A 13,379-nucleotide genomic window follows, 5' to 3' on the forward strand; every position below is an offset into this window, starting at 1 on the left:
TGGGCACCTGGGAAGGAGCAGGCTGGTTCGGCTTGTTTCGATTGATTTTCTGGCCGGTTCACCCCGGTTCTGGACAGCCAAGGAAACCTCCTAGGTGGCGGTGGCGATTGTTTGGTCCCAGAGTTGTCGGGTTGACCCATATAGCCCTGCAAAGATCACGGAAAACAGAGTACATCCAGGAAACAGACTCGACTAGGCAGTTTGCGGATCGGACGTAGCCACGGTGGCTCCCGGTGGAATTTGGGGCAAGGTCAGTGGCTCCCTACTCATAACTGACCTCCGGAGGTAACTGTGGTGGTCATTTGGTGAAAAGGGTCTCGGATCGACCCAATCTGCAAAGAAAACTGCAAGTAAGGTAGAAAATCCGACCCGACTGGGCAGTCGGGCTGTTTCTTCGTACTGGGTTAAAACCAGTGGGTTTTTCTTGGATATCTCGACTCCTTGACACCTTAGGGTTGTGTGGGGAGGTGTTTGATGGGTTTTGATAGCTCAAACCGGTCCTAAAAGGCTTGAAACTCGGCTGGGTATTTAGAGTCGAAAAGGACCAAAATCCTGTTCGTTTCTGTGGTAGGCTGTTCCGATGGGTTGGAGGTTTCAAACTTAAAATCTAAGCTTGAAAATAGATAGAGGGGGTCTAAAACATATATGGGATATGAAGGTTGGTGAAGTTTAGATTTAAGCCGAAATGGTGAATATCATGATTCCAACTTAAGTCTTGAGGATTTTTGCTGAGCTAGGGGCTGCGGTTTGCTTGAGGGAGTTGAGAGCTTTTGAAGAGTGAGAAATGCTAGAGAGATGGCATGAAGTAAGTTGTGATTAGCTTAATGACATAAATGCAATATATAGGCAAAGCTTAAGTGCAATTAAGTGAGAAAAAGCTTGATTAAGGGCATGCTTAAGAGATGGGCGATTTTCTTAAGGAAAATGAATATCAATCCTCATCCATTGCATTAATGGAAAAGATATGGAAGTATTGATGAAGATGGAGTGTTGTCTTGGAATTGTAGGATTGATATTTCCATGGAAGATAAGGCTAGTTGGCATGGAAAAGAAGCCAAGGGAGAGGGACGGCAATGGGCATGGGGCGGCTGGCCTAGGGCAGCCCGTGGGCCCCACTGTCTTTGAGGGAAGTTCGGACAAAGTTCGGGTCTCGATTGATCACGCGTTCGAGGTTCGTGGTTCAAACGAACGTCGAATTGTCATTGTGTGAGCGAAAATGGTTCAAACGAGTCCAAAATCAACCATTTTACTCAAAAGAATGTTCGTGTGATTTTTGGGCTGGGAAAGCTGTTTTTGCTCATTTCAGGCGATCAGAGCAAAGTTAACCGTTGTTGATGCATTCCGGGTTAGTCATTTCGACGTGCATTGTTAATCAGATCGAAGAATTAACCCTTAAGCCGGTATTGCAAATGTAAAGCCGGAGACGTCCTAGGAATCCAAAGCCGAATTTCTTAGAATGCTTTTTAAGTTGCTTGGATGATCCGGAGATTGTTGCGATCTCTGTTCGTTGAGAACATACCCCGAAGGATTGAAAAATTGCATCTGAAACCCTAAAAGTACTATTCTGAGGGCCTAGATGGATTGTGGGATTCCGTCTGAGGATTTCACATTGAGCGTCGGGATAAGTAGCATTGGGTTGGCCAGTAATCCGGCGTCAAGTTTCCGCGAAAAGGATCCTCGGTTAGGAATTTCCGTTAAAAATGGTCTTTCATGCTCTTCGGAGGTCATTCATAAAACTAAAAGGGATTATGGAGTCTGATCTGCCCAATTGCGTCTGTCCGCTATAGTTTTTGGGACAATGCATGGCTAACTTCGTTTGCCGATATTCCGTCAGACCAGTCTTCGGATATTGTTTTTTGTTGAAAGGTATGTTTGTTCTGTCACTCGGGAGTCATCCGAGGAGTCTGTGTTACTTCCGAGAGACAGTTTGAAGTAATGCTCATGCTCTGTATAATTGCTGGATGTGACTACATCTAACATCGGGTATTAACTTTTCTCTGGTGAACCGGCGTTTTTGGACTCCCACTGAAAAGTTGTCTGTATTCAAAAAATTGCTCTGTATAGAGCAGATGATCTGCGAAATGTATTTGAGGACACTTTCCATTTGTTTGGAACTGTTAGGGATTTTTTGAGTCCAATATTGACTATCTTCTGATGATCGAGCGAACCAGTAGAAAATAGCACTATTGGCGTTGTATTATGAAAACACCGGTTTGGATGTTGTTTGGGCTCCCTGTTTGCTCTGTATGTTTCTAGATGATTCTTTATGTTCTTTTGTCATGTGCTTGAATCATTTGCCTATCTTTGTTGAGTTGAGAATGAATAGCAAATTGCTATTCTGTCGAGCCTTCTTCTGTATTGATGCTCAAGTCATGGCCTGAATCATTGTTGATGTGCATTGCTTGAACTGGTGAGCCAAAATGGGATGCTGACAACTTGCCCCTCTTTGACTGTGTGCTCAAGTAGATGATGCAGCCAAAGACTTTCAGTAGCACCCCAATTTGATTGCCATGACCAACACGACACCTCCAATGGCTGTTTTCTCCTCCTTGCTTTAGATGTGTAGGGATGTTTTACCTATCATAAAGATAAAAGAAGCAAGATGAGATATGAATAAGCTTTGCAACAAACAAGTAAGGTGCATGTGTAAAGGAAAATGTTCATTTGATCAAAAATGCCTTGTTTAATCGAAAATGCGGTGTTTAATGAAAGGGCGATGTTTAATGAAAAGTGCAGTGCTTAATGAAAATGCAGTGATTAATCGAAAGTGCGAAGTTTAATGAAAAGTGCAGTGCTTAATGAAAATGCGATGCATTGTTTAATGGAAAGTGCGAAGCTTAATGAAAAGTGCGGTGCTTAATGAAAATGCAGTGTTTAATCGAAAGTGCGAAGCTTAATGAAAAGTGCAGTGCTTAATGAAAAGTGCGGTGCTTAATGAAAATGCAGTGTTTAATCGAAAGTGCGAAGCTTAATGAAAAGTGCAGTGCTTAATGAAAAGTGCGGTGCTTAATGAAAATGCAGTGTTTAATTGAAAGTGCGAAACTTAATGAAAAGTGCGGTTGCAAGAGGCAAGAGCGTCTGTCCGGCGAGTTGCGTGAAGCACGGGCGCATGCCCTGTGGATTGCGGGGTGTACGGGCGCTTGCCCGGCGGGTTTGCAATATGCATGGGCAAATACCTAATGGACTTGTAGAGAGCACAGGCGCTTGCCCGACGGATTTGCAAGAAGCACAGGCGCTTACCCCATGGACTTGCAGGATGCACGGGCGTTTGCGCGGCGAATTTGCAATATGCATGGGCGCATTACACTGCGGATTGCATTGCTTAAAGAATGATGCATTGCATTGCTTAATAAAAAGTGCAATGTTTAATGAAAGTGCATTACTTAATGAAAATGTGCTTTGCTTAATGAAAAAGTGCATTGCTTAATGAAAATGTACTTTGCTTAGTGAAAATGTGCATTGCTTAATGAAAAAGTGCGATGTTTAATGAAAGTGCATTGCTTAATGAAAATGTACTTGCTTGATAAAAATGTGCTTGCTTGATGAAAATGTAAAATGTGCAGAGCAGAGCTTAATGAAAAGTGTAGAGTAGAGCTTAATGAAAAGTGCGGAGCTTAATGAAAAGTGCATTGTAAAAGTGCACGGGCACTTGCCTTGCAGATTTGCAAGAAGCACGGGCGCTTGCCCGGCGAACTCGGGTAGCTTATTACTTTGTCAGAGGCCTGTTTTGCTGCTGCAAGACTCGAGCTCTGGGGAGGAGCGCATACGTACTCCATTGGGTAGGGGATCAGAGTCTACCGTAGTTCTTGCGATGTGGTACCTATAATCCTAGCATCACTCGTAAATCACGTGAGAAATACTAATGCAAGATAGGCACAGGTAAGCATAAGAGGTCGTTGCAACACGGGGATTTGTAACACGCTTGGGGATTTGTGTCCAGAATTGGTCAGATGTCGATCTGATCATTTCCAGAATGCTATGACCAGACCTCAGAAAAGAATGTCTGAGATTTCGACTTTGTGGTAGCCTATTGAAGGGTGGTTGTGACCCATTTGGAGTTATGCAAAGATAAAGAGAAAAGAGAAAGCTTGGGAAGCACGTTGCCCCAGGCTAAAAGGATACATGGGATCACGCCTACAGCGAGATGTGCCCCCCCTTTCCGTCCTGCTGTGGTGTGGGCTGTACCGAACTGCTTGGACGGCGTGCTCAGTTGGCCACTGTGTCTGATGAAGAATATGCGTTTGATGATTGAGTTGTGTAGGTGAACCGAACGGGGATCGTGTTAGAGAAGATAACCTGACCGCTTTCCCTAGGGATCTCTGGTCCGCACAGTGTGTGAGGGACTTAGGGAACAATTTTATCTATATCTTGTTTTGCTACGTCAACCACCTCGGGACCGCATCTCTCAACCTAAAAGGGAATAGCTCTCCTTTTGCCACGACCATTCACCATAGGGTTTTCATCACAGGGTTTCCGGTCGTGCTTCTCTTTTGCTTTTGCCCTAACTTTTGCTTGGATCGCCCAAAGGTTTTCGATCCAGTAGACTCGATTCTTTTATCTCTCGAGCTTGTAAAGGCAAATGATTCAAAGGACTCGACCTCTGAGTGCATTGTGTTTTGTCTCCATCGATGAGTTGTGTCTGCTGCTCCCCTTTTAGTCGAGGTTTGTTGATTTCTTTGGATTGGTGATGCCAGAGTTTTAAATCTCGGCGATGCCTTGTTTTCTTCGTTGGCGGGTTTTTCCTGCTTCTTTTCGCGTTGTTTTTTTCTTGTAGCCGGGGTTTGTTTTGTGCCCCTTGAATTTGCTTAAGATTCCTCAACTTTGCATAGTTGAGGTCATTTGGTGTGCTTCTCCTCGCGGAGACTTGTTGCGTCTTGTTGTCCCGACCTCATTTTGTAAGGGCCGGCTTTCTTGGAAGTTTGACTCTTGTGCACTCAGGAGCCGAACTTCGTGTCATTTGCCCTTGTAAGCTTTATAGGTGAATTTCCCCTATCGTCTAGGAAAAGAAAATGTAGAATTGTCTCACAGGAGTGGGCAACCCAGGTTGCCTCGGTGTGATTGTTGGACGAGGATGCCCTAGTCTTCATTTGTTGTAGTGGTTCGTGGCAGGCGCCTTGCGCGATCATTGTCCCCAATCATATCTTGTTGTTCTTGCAACGCGTGCCTTTTCAAGGGTACGCGCTGCTGAAGCCGTTGGATGTTCAAGGAAGACGGTTGCATCGATGCTGAGTGATTCGCTTGATTGTCATCGTCTTCGACTTCATAGGGGGTACCTCATCATCGGACACCTCCCTCGTTGAAGTATGAGGAAATGGTCTGAGACGAATTCTCAAGAAAGCGCGAACCTGTGCATTGCTCTTCGCTTGCGACCGGCGTGTTCCTGTGAAAATCGATAAAAAAGAAGGTGCAATAGGCGATTATGCAGTGGAATATGCGGTAAGAAATATGGGATAGACCCATGGGAAAAATCCCTTTTTGTCCAACATGCGACCCATAGGGTGTCGCTTGTGGATGACATTTGCTTTCGGGAGTCTGGTCATCACCACTCTGGAGAGGTTAGACCGTGACTGGGGCTCGCATAGGCGTATTTTCCTGATTGCAGCTAGGCATGCATAGTCGTCCTAAGGAGGGCTCGAGGAGCCGGGTCCCATGAGGACAAGCGAGTCGAACAAGTCTGATAGGACCAATAAGGCGTCTTCGAGACAGTCCTATTGCCCCTTAAAGGGTTTGTTCATGCCAGGAGCTTATTTGGGAATGCATTTAAATGATAGCAAAAGGGAGTTTAAGGAAGAGTGCACGTGTTGCCCCAATGTTTAGTCGGCGGTCGCAACGGAAGACGGGTGGGACCCATTCTCTGCTCGGAGGTGCAACCATGGAAGTGACATTCGCAGCATATGGGGGGGCCATACTCTGTTTGTTGAAACAGTTGCTTGCGAACTTTGTGGAGGGAGGGTGGGAACTCAGTGTTGAAATCCCAAGGAGCTGGATGAGAGACGTTTGTTGTCTCAATTGTGGTCGTTCAACATTTAGGCTACCTTCTTGTTGAGTATTTCCCGGTAGGCATCGTGAAAACACGCCAAGAGACGTGTATTGGTACACTGAACTTGCATGCATGGGCTAGCATGAACATGCTTGGATATGTATGAGGCGAGCTTGATCGCTGGTAAATGCACGGGATCACGTGAAGAGAAGTGTGTCCGATCATGTGGTGACGCTCTTTGTTAGGAAGAAGTTAGTGTTGGTTAGTCTCGCCTAGGAAGGTAGGTCGGCCCTCGGTCCACGGCTCGCCTTGCCTTGGAGGAAGGGTGAAGGTTGTAAGTGACATGCCCGTGAAGGTTGGCACGACTCGCCTGTCGTGCGGGGTGAGAGGCCGGGATGAACGGCCCCTGCTCACAGCACTTCTCGCCATGGAGAGGTGAAGACCGCGGGTGGTCTACCAGCGAAGGTTGGCACGACTCGTTTATCGTGCGGGGTGGTAGCTGCTGTGCAAACATAGAAATAGATAGAATGCATGCAATGCGTGGGTTTTCAAAAGCTAATGTTGTTGCATTGATTTGATTCAGGTTCCTAGATTTACAAAGATAGTTTATTTGAAAAGGGCACTTAAACATTAAACCAATGCAATGTCTTGGTTTGTTTGAAAACGTGCATGCAGGTGCAGAAAGAATAAATTATAACCGTATCTATTACAATGTACATCGCTCTTGGTGAAAAACAGCAAAATGCCCGCCTAAAAGAAAAACTAAGAGCCGACTAAAAGACTCGACTTTGGGTCTGTTGATGGCACGAAGGCAAATTTGGTCCAGCATGACGGTCCTTGTTTATGCATGGTTTCAGTGTTCTACTGGGAAAATCACTAACTAGGGTTGGAGGCTTTCGACATAAGGGCATGAATTCCTTGAAATCGAGCGATGATCTTTGGGGGCCGGTTCGGTGGTATAGCCGACTCGATCCGTTCCCTTACTCGGAACCTCTGTCTAACTTAGCTTCCTATTTTGGCACCCGTGGGATTTCGGATGTGGTATCTAGAAACCCACTAGAATGATGCGATGCAAGTGCAAAAAATAAATGTCCATGAAGTAAATGTGCTTAAAATAAATGTGCAGAGAGAGATAAATGAACATGCAAGGAAACAAACGGGATTGAGCCCGAACCCACTAAATATGTCTCCAGCGGAGTCGCCAAGCTGTACGGACCCGAATGTGGACTCTCGTCGGGGCCCACATGTGCGCTTTTGGATATCGTGGCTTGGGAGTGTCTACCTTCCCGGGGATGCGGAACGAATACGCTTGAGAAGGAGTCGCCACTTACCATTTTATGACCCGAAGGTCGAGGGCCGGTAAGTTACCCGGATCTAGGGGTAGTGATACACCTAGTTTTACTAAGGCATTGGTCTGTGCGGAACCGGAAAATCCGAGTTCGGGGGTTCATGTTACGTGCGGGACTATATCCCGCACGTCCTTTCGGTACTTTGGCTTTTTAGGCTTACAATTTTATTTCATTTATCGTGTGAATTAAGCTACAGTCGGCTTACACGTTTTGACACCGGAAATTCGGTGAACTAAATTATGTCGGTTGGGAAGCCGAAAGAGAAGTAGGCCCGTATGTCGGGGAATCGGTTCACAATCTTGCGTGACAGTTCATCAAACTATAATGTCTGAATTCCTGCGTGAACCGAAACTGCGAAATCTTGGGATTACTCTTGTCTGGGCAAGTATTGGATCGATTCGATTAATTCGATTCTCGGACCGTTCGCTCACTGATTGGGATTCTTACAGAATGAATGTACAAAAGTAAAATCTAAGATGCTCTAAAAAAAACAATAAATACAAATTACAAATGATTGAATCCCAGTCGATTCGCGTTCGGTTATTATTCTGCTTAGACTCGCCGTGAGTTCAGGGAAATACTAAAAACTGAAATTCAAATACGCTCTCAGTGAATAGGGCGTTGGACCCTGTGTCGATGGTTAGGGCGTTCAACCCTAAGTGCAATGTGTCCTATGGGTCGGGCTCGACTCGCATGGACAAACAATAGCTAAAAAGTAACAAACAACGTGCGGATAGCAGACAATGTGTTTGTTATTACCAAGTTTATGTGAGTTAACAGATTATTAACCAGAGTGTTTTTGCAAGCAAATGCCATATACTAAACAAGCAAACACGTGTAAAGCATTTTGCATTCAGCTTTGTTTTAAGGACCTGACAGATATGATGCCTGTGGTCAAGTCCTTTGTATGTGGATTGCTTCTAAAGTTGTTCTGTATTGTAACACTGAAATTCCACGGAATTCACCAAACTCGTGTTTTGACTCTAGATTTGGAACCTAGAGCTCCCTTAACCATTTTCTATCGTTTGGTTAGGTTGAGTGAAAGGTTAATCATCATTTTGCATGATATATGACAGAGATAACCAGTCTAGTTTTCTGAGTCTACGATAAGATGACAAAAACACATAAGTGGATAAGAAAAGGCTTTGCAGATGAACTTGCACCTGAACAGATAACCTATTATTATCCTAATACCGTAGTGTTTCTGTCAAGCTAACCCTAGGAGTGTCGTTAAATTGTGAAATGACGATTTTGCTCTTTATTTGAAAATTATTTTCAGAAAAGGGAAAACATCGCAGTGCGGGCCATCTCGACCTGTAGCCGGTGTCGACCAATTCCCTAGATCGTCCAGGGTTATGCAAGAACCTCGAAAAAATCAAAGAGCCGGTTGATCTAACCGGAAGTGATCTAGAAAGATCTTCTGTATCATGACCTGAGTTACTTGAAATAAGGTAAAAATCCAAGTTGAGACACACAAGTCCTTTCTAGACATTCGTACTATATTGGACCGCACATTTCGGGTTTTGAAATAGACAAGTTTTGAAAATGGCCTTAACGTCATTTGACAACTCATCGACGCGAGTTATCAGTTAATTGCCAATTCATGCAAACTTATCAGTGCCAAGTGGGTTTAATCATGTGAGCGTCCCGATTAACCCGTTTGTGAATTTATTGCATGTAAATTATTACCGAATACAGTAAATGTGTGAGTTACAAACAATCAGACAGATCATGAATTGATCCACTAAATGAAGTCTGAATACCCGAAAAGCTTAATTTAATGAAAAAAATTCATGACACGACAACCAAGACGAGTCCAAGAAGGTCGAGGATAATTTGGTCAAAATAACCAAAATACCCTCGAAACCCAAATGGCCCCGAAAGAGTCATCGATACATGAATTCATGCATTTTGCTTGGGAAAACAATATTCTAAAATGAATTTTAATGCGGGATTTACGATGATATTAAAATTGCAATTTGCACAAAATCCGAGAAATGAATTTCATCGAGGTAAAGAGGCCGTTCTTGACTCGAATAAGGTCAAAGAACTCTCGGCTCTTCCCTTTATAGGATAGCCGTGGGTTTCCTTGACCCATTTCAGGTTTTAAACTGTTTCTTTAACCCAATTTCGACTATTTCTCATATGCTCAAGAGTTAAACACGATAAATGACACGCATTTAACAAAGCCGGTATCGCCATGAGTTTGGAAAAAGCATTTAAACATACAAACATGCACAAACACGTTATTTATGAAATCAATAAAACGATACCGGGTTCATGGATGTGGTAAAAGCATAAAAACTCGGGAAATGACCTAAATCGTGGGCAAGGAAATCATTGTTAACTTGAAAAGCCCAAAATAGGTTTCGGTTATCTCCCTTGGAGACAAACCCGAGAGCCCTCTTTGGTTTTTCCAGGTCGGAATGATTTCCGCGACTCCGATTTAAATATTTTCCGACATTCTAGCACATGAAACGATGATAATCATGCATGATATAACATAGAAATGCATAAAAGAAATTATCTTGAAAGTAAATCATGCAGAAGACCCCTTATAACTCCATAAACAAAAAAAAAATGTAAATGTCCTAGCTCTTCTAAGCCATGAATGGTTATAACTAGTCCTGGGATGCGGGATGAAACAGTAAAAAGTCGGGTTGGACCGTTGGTAGGTCAGGTTTGGGTTGTTTTGGCTTGAACAGACCCGACTGTAGACTGAACAGACCCGACTGGGCACCCGGGATGGAGCAGGTCGGTTTGGCTTGTTTCGATCTGTTTTTTGGCCGGTTCACCCCCGTTCTAGACAGCCAAGGAACCTTCCTAGGTGGTGGTGGTGGTCGTTTGGTCCCAGAGTTGTCGGGTTGACTCATATAGCCCTGCAAAGATCATGGAAAACAGAGCACGTCCAGGAAACATACCCGATTGGGCAGTTTGCGGGTCGGACGTCACCATGGTGACTCCCGATGGAATTTTGAGGCAAGGTCAGTGGCTCCTGACTCCTAATTGACATCCGGAGGTAACTGTGGTGGTCCTTTGGTGAAAAGAGTCTCGGATTGACCCGATCTTCAAGTAAGGCAGAAAATCCGACCTGACTGGGTAGTCGGGTTGTTTCTTTGTGTTGGGTTAAAACCAACGGGTTTTTCTTGGATTTCTCGACTCCTTGACATCCTAGGGTTGTGTGGGGAGGTTTTTGATGGGTTTTGATAGCTCAAACTGGTCCGAAAAGGCTCGAAACCCGGGTGGGTATTTTGACCCGAGAAGGACCAAAATCCTGTTCGATTCTGTGGTAGGCTGTTCCGATGGGTTGGAGGCTTCAAATTTAAAATATAAGCTCGGAAATGGATAGAGGGGGTAAAAAACATGTGGGATATGAAGTTTGGTAAAGTTTGGATTTAAGCCGGGATGGTGAATACCATGATTCCGACTTAAGTCTTGAGGGTTTTTGCTTGGTTTTTGCTGCGGTTTGCTTGAGGGAGTTGAGAGCTTTTGAAGAGTCGGAAATGCTAGAGAGATGGCATGAAGTAAGTTGTGATTAGCTTAATGACATAAATGCAATATATAGGCAAAGCTTAAGTACAATTAAGTGAGAAAAAGCTTGATTAAGGGCATGCTTAAGAGATGGGTGGTTTGCTTAAGGAAAATGAACATCAATCCTCATCCATTGCATTAATGGAGAAGAGATGGAAGCATTGATGAAGATGGAGTGTTGTCTTGGAATTGTAGGTTTCATATTTCCATGGAAGATAAGGCAAGTTGGCATGGAAAAGAAGCCAAGGGAGAGGGACGGCAATGGGCAAGGGGTGGCTGCCCTAGGGCAGCCCATGGGCCCCACGGTCTTTGAGGGAAGTTCGAAACAAAGTTCGGGACAAAGTTCGAGTCTCGATTGATTGCGTGTTCGAAGTTCATGGTTCAAATAAACGTCGAATTGTCATTGTGTGCGCGAAAACGGTTCAAACGAGCCCAAAATCGTCCATTTTGCCTAAAAGAATGTTCGTGTGTTTTTTGGGCTCAGAAGCCAATTTTGTTATTTTCAAGCGATTAGAGCAAAGTTAACCGTTTCTGAATGCGCATCTTGAGTTTGCATTCTGAGTTGGTCATTTCGACGTGCATTGTCAATCAGACCGAATAATTGTCTCTGAAGCCGGTATTGCAAATGTAAAGCCGGAGACGTCCTAGGAGTCCGAAGTCGGATTTCTCAGAATGCTTTCTGAGTTGCTTGGATGATCCGGAGATCGCTGCGATCACTGTTCGTTGAGAACAGACCTCGAAGAAGCCGATTTTGTTATTTTCAAGCGATTAGAGCAAAGTTAACCGTTTCTGAATGCGCATCTTGAGTTTGCATTCTGAGTTGGTCATTTCGACGTGCATTGTCAATCAGACCGAATAATTGTCTCTGAAGCCGGTATTGCAAATGTAAAGCCGGAGACGTCCTAGGAGTCCGAAGTCGGATTTCTCAGAATGCTTTCTGAGTTGCTTGGATGATTCGGAGATCGCTGCGATCACTGTTCGTTGAGAACAGACCTCGAAGAATTGAAAAGTTGCATTTGAAACCCTAAAAGCATTGTTCTGAAAGCCTAGATGGATTGTGGGATTCCGTCTGAGGATTTAACATTGAGTGTCGAGATAAGTACCACTGGGTTGGCCAGTCATCCGACGTCAATTTTCCACGAAAAGGACCTTCGGTTATGAATTTATGTTAAAAACGGTCTTTTCTGCTCTTCGGAGTTCATTCTGGAAAGTGAAAGGGATTTTGGAGTCTGATTTGCCCAATTGCGTCTATCCGCTGTAGTCTTCAGGGCAATGCATAGCTAATTTCGTTTGCTGATGTTTTGTCAAACCAATCTTCGGATATGGTTTTCCATTGAAAGGTATGCTTGTTCTGTCACTCGGGAGTCATTCGATGAGTCTGTGTGACTTCCGAGAGACAGTCTGAAGCAATGCTCATGCTCTGTATAATTGCTAGATGTGACTGTATCTGGTATCGGGTATTAACTTTTCTCTTGTGAATCAACATTTTTGGACTCCCACTGAAAAGTTGTATGTATTCAGAAAATTGCTTTGTGTAGAGCAGATGATCTGTGAAATGTGTTTGAGAACACTTTTCATATGTTTGGCACCGCTAGGGATTTTTGGAGTCTAATATTGACTATCTTCTGATGATCGAGCGAACTAGCAGAAAATTGCACTATTGGCGATGTATTCAAAAAACACCGATTTGTCTGGGCTCCCTGTTTGCTCTTTATGTTTCTGGATGATTCTGTATGTTCTTCTGTCATGTGCTTGAATCATCTGCCTATCTTTGTTGACTTGAGAATGAATAGCAATTTGCTGTTCTGTCGATCCCTCTTCTGCATTGATGCTCAATTCATGGCCTGAATCATTGCTGATGTGCATTGCTTGAACTAGTCAGCCAAAATGGGGTGCTGAATCATTAATGGTGACTTTTACTTGCTACCTTTGGTCCCAAAAAATCTGTATGGCTCGATTCCTCTTTCTATAAGGAAGCTATAGGATTCTACCATTCGTGATTTCGTTAAACGGTTTGTATGATATTGTCATTTGAAATTTTCCTGACCAGTGGATTGATCGCGCTTGTTCAATGTACATTGGCAAAGATATCATAGTATCAATATTTAATAATCAAAATGTCTCCATCACTAGTTAAAAAAATAAATAATTCCTCCTTACATGTCTAAAATAAAAGCCAGAAAGCACCGTAATAAGTTTCCAATGGTATGAACTAAACAAATAAAACAGAATCACCTAATATTGTAGCTAATCGATCATCTGCAACTAACTGATAATTGTTAGTCCTTTGCCACATCTTCTTCATCGGAAAATAGGACCATCTCATCTAATAGTCTTGAATTAGAATCGGTGTACCGGAAGACCTCTCGGAAATCGTTGTACAGACTTTTCAACAGTGATGCCAGCAAGCGAAGACGTTAACTCCCATTTCTAGGTCCTGCAAAACAACATGTATGAACAGGGTGAAAAATAACATGAATTTGACAGTAAATATTAATGAATATCGCAGTTGCTTACCT

Source organism: Punica granatum, chromosome 1 (genome assembly GCF_007655135.1).
Source record: "Punica granatum isolate Tunisia-2019 chromosome 1, ASM765513v2, whole genome shotgun sequence".
Classification (NCBI taxonomy): domain Eukaryota; kingdom Viridiplantae; phylum Streptophyta; class Magnoliopsida; order Myrtales; family Lythraceae; genus Punica; species Punica granatum.